Raw genomic sequence first — 10,296 nt, forward strand, 5'->3', positions numbered from 1 at the left:
CACTGCGTCGTGCGTGGTGGTAGGTGCCACGTGCGTGCGTACGTGCTTGTGTTGTGTGGCCGGGCTGCTGTGGCGGCCTCTTTTGGTTGGCGCCCCTTTCTCGTGCTATCCTTCGTTTCCTGGCCGCTTGCTGCAGCCTGATATTTGGCGCCGAAGGCTGCCGGTGGAGACTAGACCAGACACCAGATTGGACTGCTACGGAAAACCGGTTGAGCTGGGTGGGTGAAGACACGTGTCAACCTGGAACCCGCAGGCTCATATAGTAAGAACCAGATTTTGTTGGAATAATATCGAGGCTAATAATAAACCCAAGGTTAAGAAATCACTGAGACCTAAATCGCGTTCTGACCGGGGCCTCCAAAATCAACCCTAGATTTTGATCCCTTGTGAACCAGTGTAAGGCCTTGTTTAGTTCGTGAAATTTTTTGAATTTTAGAACTGTAGCACTTTTCGTTGTTATTTGGCAATTAATGTCTAATCATGGACTAATTAGGTTTAAAAGATTCGTCTCATCATTTACAGTTAAACTGTGCAATTAATTATTTTTATAAACTACATTTAATGTTTCATGCCTGTATCCAAAAATTCGATGTGACAGGAAATCTTGAAAATTTTTGGGAACTAAACATGACCTAATATTAAAAGTAGAGTTCGGCTCCTTACAATGCCAACAATTTTCTAAGGCTAACATTCCACTCCTACATTTTCTTAGTCCGATCTAAAGGTAATAATAGGAAGGCCAACGCCACTATACTGCCGCACGATGTCCTCAAGCTCAAAAAAAAAAAAACTAGGCTTTGTGTATTTCAATGTCCTTAGATATACATGTTCTATATACTCCATCAGTGTTAATAGCATCTCCAAGATACTCTGTATTCCTCATGAGTTAACTAAAAAAGAGAAATCTTGCCAAAAATTGGATCCAACGGACTCTGTATTTTGCTCACCTAGCTATCCGGCTTAGTATTTCCTCCCCCTCGCAAGGCAAAAAACCCGAGCCTGTCTAGCTCACCATTTTCTGCAGCCCGCTCCCCAACGCATGTCCCGCAGCTAAGGATGGCAACGGGTCGGGTTCGGTTCGGGTAGAGTGTTTGGGCACCCAAAACCGAAACCCGAACTTAAAACCCGAACCCGACCCAAACTCCAATTCGGGTGCAAATTCATGCCCAAAACCAAACCCGCGGATACCCAAACCCGAACAGGTAATCCGAAACCCGAGTGCAGTGCGCCCTTCCGCCGAGTCCAGCAAAGCTGTGCGGCCGGCCGGGCGCCGTGCGGAGCGGGCTGCGGGGCGCGGGCAGCCTCCACCCTCCGGACGTCGGTGCAAACCTGCGGGGGGGCGCCGGGTGCCGGGCGGCCTCCGCCAGCGGATGCAAGCTGCGGGGGCGCCGGCCGCCGGGCCGACCGTGCTGTGCGCGGTCCGCGGTGCGCCCCCGGCCTCCGCCACCACAAGTCCGTCTGGGGGGGGCGCCGACGCGGGGCGTTGGGTCCTCCGGGCTCCAGTCTTGGGGGCGCTGCGGCTCAGCGACTGCGAATCGACGACGGGGGCAACTGGCGACGGCGGCGGGCTGGGGCTGGGGGCGACAGGTTCACGGGAGGCAGCGGCGTCGCAACAGGGAGGTCGGGAGGATGGGGTGGGGGCGGGTGAACGGGTGGTGGTGAGCCGTGAGGATAAGATTCTAGTATATATTGTTAGGGTTTCTAGATGAGACTTTAATGGGCTGAAGATTTCGGGGCCCAATGGAGCTCCGCGGGTTATTTTAAGGATCTGCCCCAAACCCGAAAAATCTTGGGTACCCGAACCCGCAAATCCGCAGATCTAAACTAGGAGCCAAACCCGAAATCTGCGGATACCCGCCCCGAACCCGATCCGCCCCGCCGTCGAGCCCCACCCCGCCCCCGCCGTCCCAAGCCACCCCCGCCGTCGCATCGAGCGCCATCCTGCACCAAGTCTGACCTCACCGATAGCCTCATGCGTGTGGGCGCCAACTAGGCCGTGCGGTTGCGGGAAGCCTGGGTGATGGGGGTAAAAGTAATGGGTACCCCCCTAATTGCCTGTCAACACCAAAGCACCAAAAGGATTAAACTAGCACAACCCAGCAAAGGGCTGGCCCAAGTCAACCTCGGTGCACTAGGCACAGCCCAAGACAAGGTGAGGTGGCCCATCGGCAGCAACCTCCACCTCGCCCGACCCCTGTGGGAGTGCCTCTCTCTCTCCGACCGACGCCCATGGGGAAGCCTCCACCTCGCCCGACCCTCGTGGGGAGATTCCGCCTCGCCCGACCCTCACCGGGTGGGAGGGGGGAACCGCCACATGACGACCCACCTGCTCTAAGGTACAGAAACCATCATCGATCAAAATGGGACCCACGTGGCAAACATGACCGATCGCCCACGCCTCGGTACGAACCGGGACTGCCGCAACAAGACCCAAACACAACAGGGCCTCACCGACATGAAATTCCACAACCACTCCTCCGGGAAGTCAGCACCAAGGGTGGGAGGACTGTCCAGACAGACGTCTGGACTGGACGGCCATCCCCTGCTAACACCAACGACATCCACAGTGTGCCATGCCATTTCCCGTCTGTCCCGACCGCTACAGGGCAGGGAGTGGGGGAAGAATGACTACTATCACCGTCAGCAAGGACCGTGGGCCCCTTGATGGACAGATGAGGAAGGGGGTCGGATCACGTCCGACCCCGCAGCTTCCTCCTTTTTACCTTTACCCCATTTTGTATCCGACCCCTGCTTTCCCTGGGACTAGAAAGGGGAAGGGGGTACCCCTTGGTACGGGACCGAACTTTCATACTCACACGCACACACACACACACACACACAACCAGATACTTGGGAGCCTGTTCCCTCTCTCGTCCGTTCTCTCGTCCGTTTGTAACCTCTATTGCAAACTGAGTGCAAGAGCACAAGAGCTCGAACTAGATGTAGGGACATTCCGTCCGAACCAGTATAAACCTTGTGTCGCATACTTGCATTACCATCCCAACCAGTGATGCACACATAAATTTACTAGCCGGTGATACGTAACACCAACACCAGGTGAAGGCCGAGCAGCATGTGACGGAGGCCGCGGCTAGGGGTGAGGAGGCCACAGCCACCGGTGAGTGGTGCGGGGAGCTGGAAGCTGGCTGGCGGAGAAGGAACGCGAGAGGGAGGAGAGCGGCAGCCACGGCACAAGCGAGGAGGTGGGTGACGAGTAGCAGGAGGTGGCGGCACGGCTGCTTGCCATCGGGAGAGAGAGAGAGGAGAGCAGGTGCGGAAGGAAGAAGATAAGAAATGAGTATAACATATGGGGTCCACTGGCACTGTAATGGAGAGTTAGCAATATGATAACCTAACAAGGTATTAAATAGGTTATCATATTGCTAAGCTAACAATAAGATAACCTAAAATGTATCTAAAAGACTCGACTAGAGGATTTTTTTTCATTAAGAGAAATTGACTTCGGCTTCTCGACCGAGACCCCCCCCCCCAACCCGAGCTTCTCTTCTGGATATCGAGGAGGATTTTTTTTGACCTCAACCTAAAATTCGCTACCACAGAAAGTTGAACCCAGGGCCTATGGAGTGCTGCCGGAGCCATCTAACCAAGTTAGCTAGAGGTCCTATCACATAGGGGTACATGTATCATTTCTTCATCTCATTAATTTATTATGAAAATGCTAGGATGTTTATCCATATTAGGAAAGCTAAACCTCCTGAGTGATTTGTAGACTCTGTTGGTGTCTCTTATGCTCAATATGAATTGGTATTCCGCAAGCGTACAAAATCTCTGATGTAGCATTTCACCTCAGAGTATTCCAGGGTATCGTAAATATCCTCAGGGAAGCACTATGGTTAAAGTGTATCGTGAATCGTAATGATAAACTTTACTAATTCTATCAACTAACTAATTCAACAGGGGTAAGCCAGATAAATAGATAAGATAAATGACCAGGCAAAGACTGTTGACACACAGGAGCGTCTACATCTTAGAGAGGTAACAGCTGGGAGAACAATGAGCGAGATAAGAATCCTGAAACATTTCTAAACTACTGGGCTAGCCTCGCTAGAACATGCTAATCTTCTTCCTTGATGTCGAGAACTTGGAGCTTACTTCGGCGTCCTTAGAGAAGGACTCAGATAGGGATGAGAATGGAGTCCGACATCAGTTGGCAACTACTGCGATAAAAATACCCGAACGTGGTGGACTACAAAGGACGAACAAGGCCATCACCACTTACCGAATACCACTGCGGTACTGTGGGGGTGGAACACACTTTTCTAGCTAGCACTAAGATAGAAACCACATCTGTTCTCGGTACTAGGATTTCTCTTGAGGCCTTCAAGAGAAATTCCCCTCAATCTAGCGAACTAACTTGAGCTCACTAGTCCAGACGAGAAAACCTGCAAGACAAACTCTGATAAACAAGAGAGATAACTTAAACTTAGCTAGATGGATTACTTCCGCACACTTGTACTCGTACTTAGAAAGATAAATAACTTGCGGAAAGTAAAGTTGACTCAAATAAATGAAAAAGATTACTTATATTAATAAAGTCAAAGGAAAAGATACAAGAGCTTATATCGAGCTCCGATGACGACTCCGGATTCCCAAGACAAGCTCGACTCGACTCTAACTCTAAACTACTAACCTAATCTATATATGAAAGAGAGAAGAGAACTCCTTTGGTGTGTGTTACAAGTGATGGATGGTGGCCTACTTATACTAGTTCTAGGTCGGTATTTGGCTGGTAGCTGCAGTTGTAAGCAACCCCTTACTTGGCTTGAACTTCACGCGAAAGAGGAGGTCCAGAAGCTGACAGGTGGTGTTGGCCTGCCTCCCCTAGGCCGGTCAGCCTGGGGTAGTGCCATCTGGCACCGCCTTTCTGGTAGGCAGTCCTGATCCCTCCTGGATGTCGGTTTCAGTGGATCTCGGTCCAAATTACGAGATTTTAGGTCAGGAGGCCTGAGGGAGGCTGGACGGCCTGCCTTTGATGCCTCTCAACCCTCCATTTTCCCGACATTGGATATCAACGCTTGTGCTTGCTCTAGGGATGGGTATCACACGACGTTTGCTTGTGTTGACTCTGACTTGTGGACCATTTGATCCATGGCTATGCCTTTCGGGTTCTTTGATTGAATCAAGTCCCAATCCTCGATCCAGGGGCATTGTAAACATGTCATGTTGCTCCTGTAATGAAGACGCACCCCTGTATGTTGAGTTGTCAAGCCGGCCGGCCTGGGTTTTACCCAATTTCGTCCATTTTTGGCGTGTGATCTCCTACAAACACAACTCATCCAAAACTTGTGGAACTTATTAGAAATAAGAAAAATATATATAGAACATAATGCAAAAGCTCAATTAATCCCGAGAAGTTTACGGTCAAAATGGGAAATAATGACCGTCAACACCCCCCAAGCTTAAACTTTTGCTCGTCCTCGAGCAAAACTTAAAACTGAGGCTCGGTGGATCGGGAGTTGCATCAATGTCCACCACCTACCCTATAGGTACCATGCGCACAACATATTACTCTACCCATATGTACATCAAATAAGTTGGCTCATACCTATATGCTCTAGTTGATGGAGCTTATTCGCATTTCATCCCTCATCTTGAGCGGTTGGGAGACTGAACATCCTTCACCAGAACATTTCCTATTTTTTTGTTCGGGTTTATTCTCGAAATATTTTGCAAGTTTTTCACAAATTTTGTTCAAGGTTCCCCGAAGGTACTCTCAATTGCTCATGGTGTATGATCCTCACCATGGTCAAAATTTGACCAACTTATTCCTATTCTAGAGCTGATTTGTGGAGTTTTGGGTAGGAAGAGTGTAACATGCCCATGATTACCTGTATTGCAAATACAAAGAAGGATTTGCGAGAAATTAGTACTTAGTCAAATTTTGATCTTACATAATGTCAACTGTCCAGGGATGAGGGGGAAAATGGACTCACACTTTGGAAAACAACATCGAGTCATTTATTTGAACTCCTTATTTGCACTCTTTTTGCTATGGATCATGGGTATTTTCTCCTATTCTTTCTTCATTTTTTTAAAGAAGATTACCCATGTCCTTCTTGATATAATTTTTCAAATGAAGTTTTTTTGAAAACTGACCCCTTTTGAAATGAATGGGCACACAGTGGAGATTTTAGGCTGACTAAAGTTGTGGTCGAATTGTCTGGCGAGGTGGATGGCAATACCTGGAATAGGTAATTGTCACAACAGACATTTTTTAGGCTAGCAATGAAATGGGTACGCAAAGGAGAAAGACCGGTAGATGACAAGTATCTTCCCTCAAGCAAACTCACCATTCGACAAAGCTCGAAGTAAATCAAGATACCCTAGAGCTTTCTCATGTAATAAAACATTATGGCTCTGGATAGGACATACCAACGGGGAACTCTTTTACCATGATTCAAGCAATTCCGAGAAGTCCCATTACTAAGGTGTACAATTTTAATTCCAATGTAGGCTATCTCTAATCCCACAACAGCTTAGACTTAGAAATCAAGCTCATGCTTATATGTCTATATGTGCCAACTAGCTCAGTACTGGGAGAGTAAAAAGCTGTAAATGGGGCACATGCAAGGCTTAAACAGAGCAACTATTCATCATTTCCAAGGTAAGAGCTTGCATGGATTTCCACACATATGTGAGAGAGTTTTATTCCAAGCATGATTTTTAACTATTCCTATTACTATTCATGGCAAGGCTTCCTGAGGCGGCGAACGGGTATGACAACTTACCTGGGTAACGACGATCTCCCCCCAAGCTTCGATGAAGCTTAGTTCTGCTGATCAGGATACGACTGCTGGGGGTAGTAACCATGGGACAAGTCATACTAGATGGAGGAGAGCATCCCCCAACTCTGCTGCGTGAGACTGGTGTTGTGATCAAGGTTTTGACTCATTTCTTACTGGCATAGCTCCATGGCATTGAAGCGAGTTGTGAGGTTTGACATTCCTCATGTGAGTGGGTTGTCTAACTCGAACCGAGTCAACGATGACGGACCTACCTGTGGACCATGGGAAGTCTCCATACCTGGGGGGGTAGTAGAATCCCTGTCCGTGACCATGTCCCATGCTGCCCTCATCCTGGTACGAGCTCTGGCCTCCCTGGGTATAGTATCCATAGGCCTTCTCAAAACTCATGTCTGCTGTAGCTGGGTTAGGCTGTGCGGAAACGTTGGGTGAAGGGGCTGGCTGTGAGGGTCCGGCTTCCTAAGAAGCTCAGCCCTGCCAAAATGTTCTGGTGTGGAGGGAAGTTCTGGAACGCCGTGACGTTCTTGCCTCGGCCAACTGGGCATCACATCGAGTCTTGCCTCGTGTCATGGGAACGATAGTACTATGACGTGCGGGCTCTTTCTTTACCATCTGCAAGGTTAGGCGCTTCACTGAGTAGAGAGAGAGAGAGAGAGAGAGAGAGAGAGAGCTTCGGGCATGGGAGCTGGAACTCTTTGTCATACCCCGGGTAGCACATAAAAATAGAGTTCCCGGGACCCTCACGCATCATGTGAGCGTGGATGAAGTGGTCCAGACCAGCAACCGTTCAGTATTCCTCCATCTCAGGCAAAAAGGTGACCTGAGCATTCTCCAAAACACCGACATGTTTCGCAATGCATGTAACTAGAGAAGTTATGTTAATGGGAGATTTAGTCGTGATCATTTTCTGCCAGTGAGACACCATTCCCATGATGGGGGAATAGCGAATTATCTTTACCATAACATAAAGGCACATAAGCTCCAGGGAGCTACAGAGCCTAAGGTCTGCACGGGAGTAAACTACCATGGCAAGGTACTTAGCAAGAATTATGCACTAGCATATTGGGGTCTAGGATACATTCTTATTAAAACCCAACGCTACGCTTAATTCCTTAGGTGTCATTTCAAAGAACATGTTGAGTAACCGAAAGTGAATTTTAGTTTCAATAGTAGTAACTTCAACATGTAGAGTTGTAAGGAATTCCGTGGTTAAAAGATGCGAACCTGTCTCAGTGATGTCGACAAAATTTTCCCAGCCCGCTGCGGTGAAAACGTGGTTCACGTCATGCTTCAATCCCATCTTAATGAGGAAGAGGGATACAAACATCTTGGCGTGGCCGAAGGTCTGCCCCTTCAACAGCTCAAGGGCATCCCGCTCATAATCGGTCCGGACAACGATCTGTTCTGCCATAGTCAGGACACAAATTTTGAGTCGGTTCCTCGGGACTGCAGAGGTGTCTTCTTCCTGGGATGCCGACAGTCGGTGAACTAGTCCACTGACATGTCATCCCGGGATGTTGAGGATTCCCGTGAACTCCTAGAACGGAACGAGCCGAGCTTTTTCACCGTGTTCCTTACGTTGGTCCACATGGTTTCTGCAAAATGTTAGTACACCGAATACCCGAAGGAAATAAGCAAGAGAAATTAGGGAGTCGGTCGTTCTTGTGGGGAATGATCCACCACAAACGTTCATCGTTCCGGCGTGCCTTGCTTGTTAAAGAAATAATTTTTGTGGTTTTAGTTTAAGTGAGGGTGATTACAACTAAAGCAATCATTTTTATTACTGGTTGATTAGCACTAAACTAGTACTAACCTTACTACTAAAGATTTTTATTTCTTTTAGTGGGTGAGCTAGCACTTGAGTTTCTCACTTAATTAGTTCGAGAGCTTGATCAAGCAAGAGAACAAAGAAAAGAAGGAGAAGGAGCTCGAGTTCAGAGAGGTTCTTCCGTACTCGAGCTTGTGGTGTGACAAAGGACGTCGGGGTCACTGGATTTTATAGGCGCGCGGTAGGGCCAGGCCGGCCGGCCTGGGGCAGGCCGGGCGGCTCCTTGGGTGGCCATTCTTGCTCCACGTCGAGGTCTAGTGGCTAGGCTTGCTGCTGATCATGCTCTGGTGGGTGGCGATGAGACGGGAGCGGTGGCCATGATAAGGCCGGGCGGCCTGCACCCTCCTCAAAGTGGTGTCAGCCACTTGGTGACTGAGCCCCGGCACGAGTTGTTGCTCCCACTCCCGGCTGCTCCAAAATGATGAAAGGTGGGGCCGGCCGACCTAAACTTTGGCCGAAATTTTTTCACTTTTTTTGTGCAGTTTAAATGATGCAAAGGTTTCGAAATTTAAACATGCTTTGCCCAAGAATTTAAACGTGCTATGACGTGGAAATAAAATGATGCAAGGAAATAAAACTATCCAATATGCTAATGCAAGAATGGATACGTACCATGTTCCTTATGGTGAGAGCTCGGGTTTTGAGTCCAAAGTGGGACTCTCCATGCCTTCGGTTCGCGCCACCGGACGGAGTTCCTGACGATGACACTTTCTTCCGCCACACTTTCTTTGTAGTGGGCTTTGCTTCGATCTCTTTCTTTTCTGATTCCAGGAATTTCTTACTCTGGATTCTTCGCTTCACATTCCTATGGTTTGTGCACCTAGATGTCCTCACGAAGTTGTAGTCGTTCTACGAATTCGATGAGGGCTTCGAGTGACGGGGTTGATGTCTTCTCCAGCTCCTTCTTGGATTTTCTTCGGTTGAATGTCTAGACCTGATAGCACTGTTCAACCTTTGGTCGAAAGGCGAACTTCTCTATTTGCCCATTGATGTTGAGTTGGATCTCACCAACTCCCACATCAATGTTTGCATTTGCCGTACTCAGGAATGGTCTTTCCAAAATGAGAGGGGTCTTGGTGTTGACTTCCATGTCGAGAATGACAAAATCGACGGGGATGAAGAAATTTCGTATTTTCATCGGAATATTCTCTGCAATCCCCGCAAGGTAGCGAACTGATTGGTCCGCTAGCTGCAAGCACAAAGCGGTAGGAGCAAGCGCATCATGGTTAAGTTTGTCATAAACTACCTTAGGCATGACGCTGACGCTTGCCCCCAGATTGCAGAGAGCATGTGTAAAGTGTAGGGTTCCGATTGAGAATGTGATAGTGGGGCATCCTGGGTCCTTCTTCTTCTCTGGGAGGGAATCAAGTATAGCTGCGCTACACTCTTCTGTGAGCTGCACAACCTCGGTGGTGGGCAAAGTTCTCTTGTTTGCAAGGATATCCTTGATATACTTGGTGTACATCGGAACCTACATAGCATCTAGAAGTGGTATGTTGACATAAAGCTTTTTAATCATCTCGACGAACTTGCTGAATTGTTCGTCAACCACTGGCTTCCTTATCTGTTCAGGAAATGGTAAGGAAGTTGTATCATGGTACTCTCGGGAAGCTCTTGGAGCTTCCACGGTGTCTTCCTAGGTAGCAAAGGTGTTGGACTCATCAGCCTCCTCCTGTACTTCGTCTTCAGCAACGGTATTGCTGG

The 10,296-nt window shown here is 48.5% G+C and overlaps 1 long non-coding RNA gene across 1 annotated transcript; it reads right to left on the reverse strand.

Annotated features, from left to right (window-relative positions):
* Positions 1–4,525: 4,525 nt before the first annotated feature.
* Positions 4,526–8,718, reverse strand: LOC120655410. Its single transcript, XR_005667485.1, has 2 exons — positions 7,989–8,718; positions 4,526–5,280 (listed from the first exon to the last, which is right to left on the reverse strand). It is a non-coding gene; the product is annotated as an uncharacterized LOC120655410 (long non-coding RNA).
* Between the last annotated feature and the right edge of the window lie 1,578 nt (positions 8,719–10,296).

This window comes from Panicum virgatum, chromosome 1N, assembly GCF_016808335.1.
Source record: "Panicum virgatum strain AP13 chromosome 1N, P.virgatum_v5, whole genome shotgun sequence".
NCBI classification, from domain to species: domain Eukaryota; kingdom Viridiplantae; phylum Streptophyta; class Magnoliopsida; order Poales; family Poaceae; genus Panicum; species Panicum virgatum.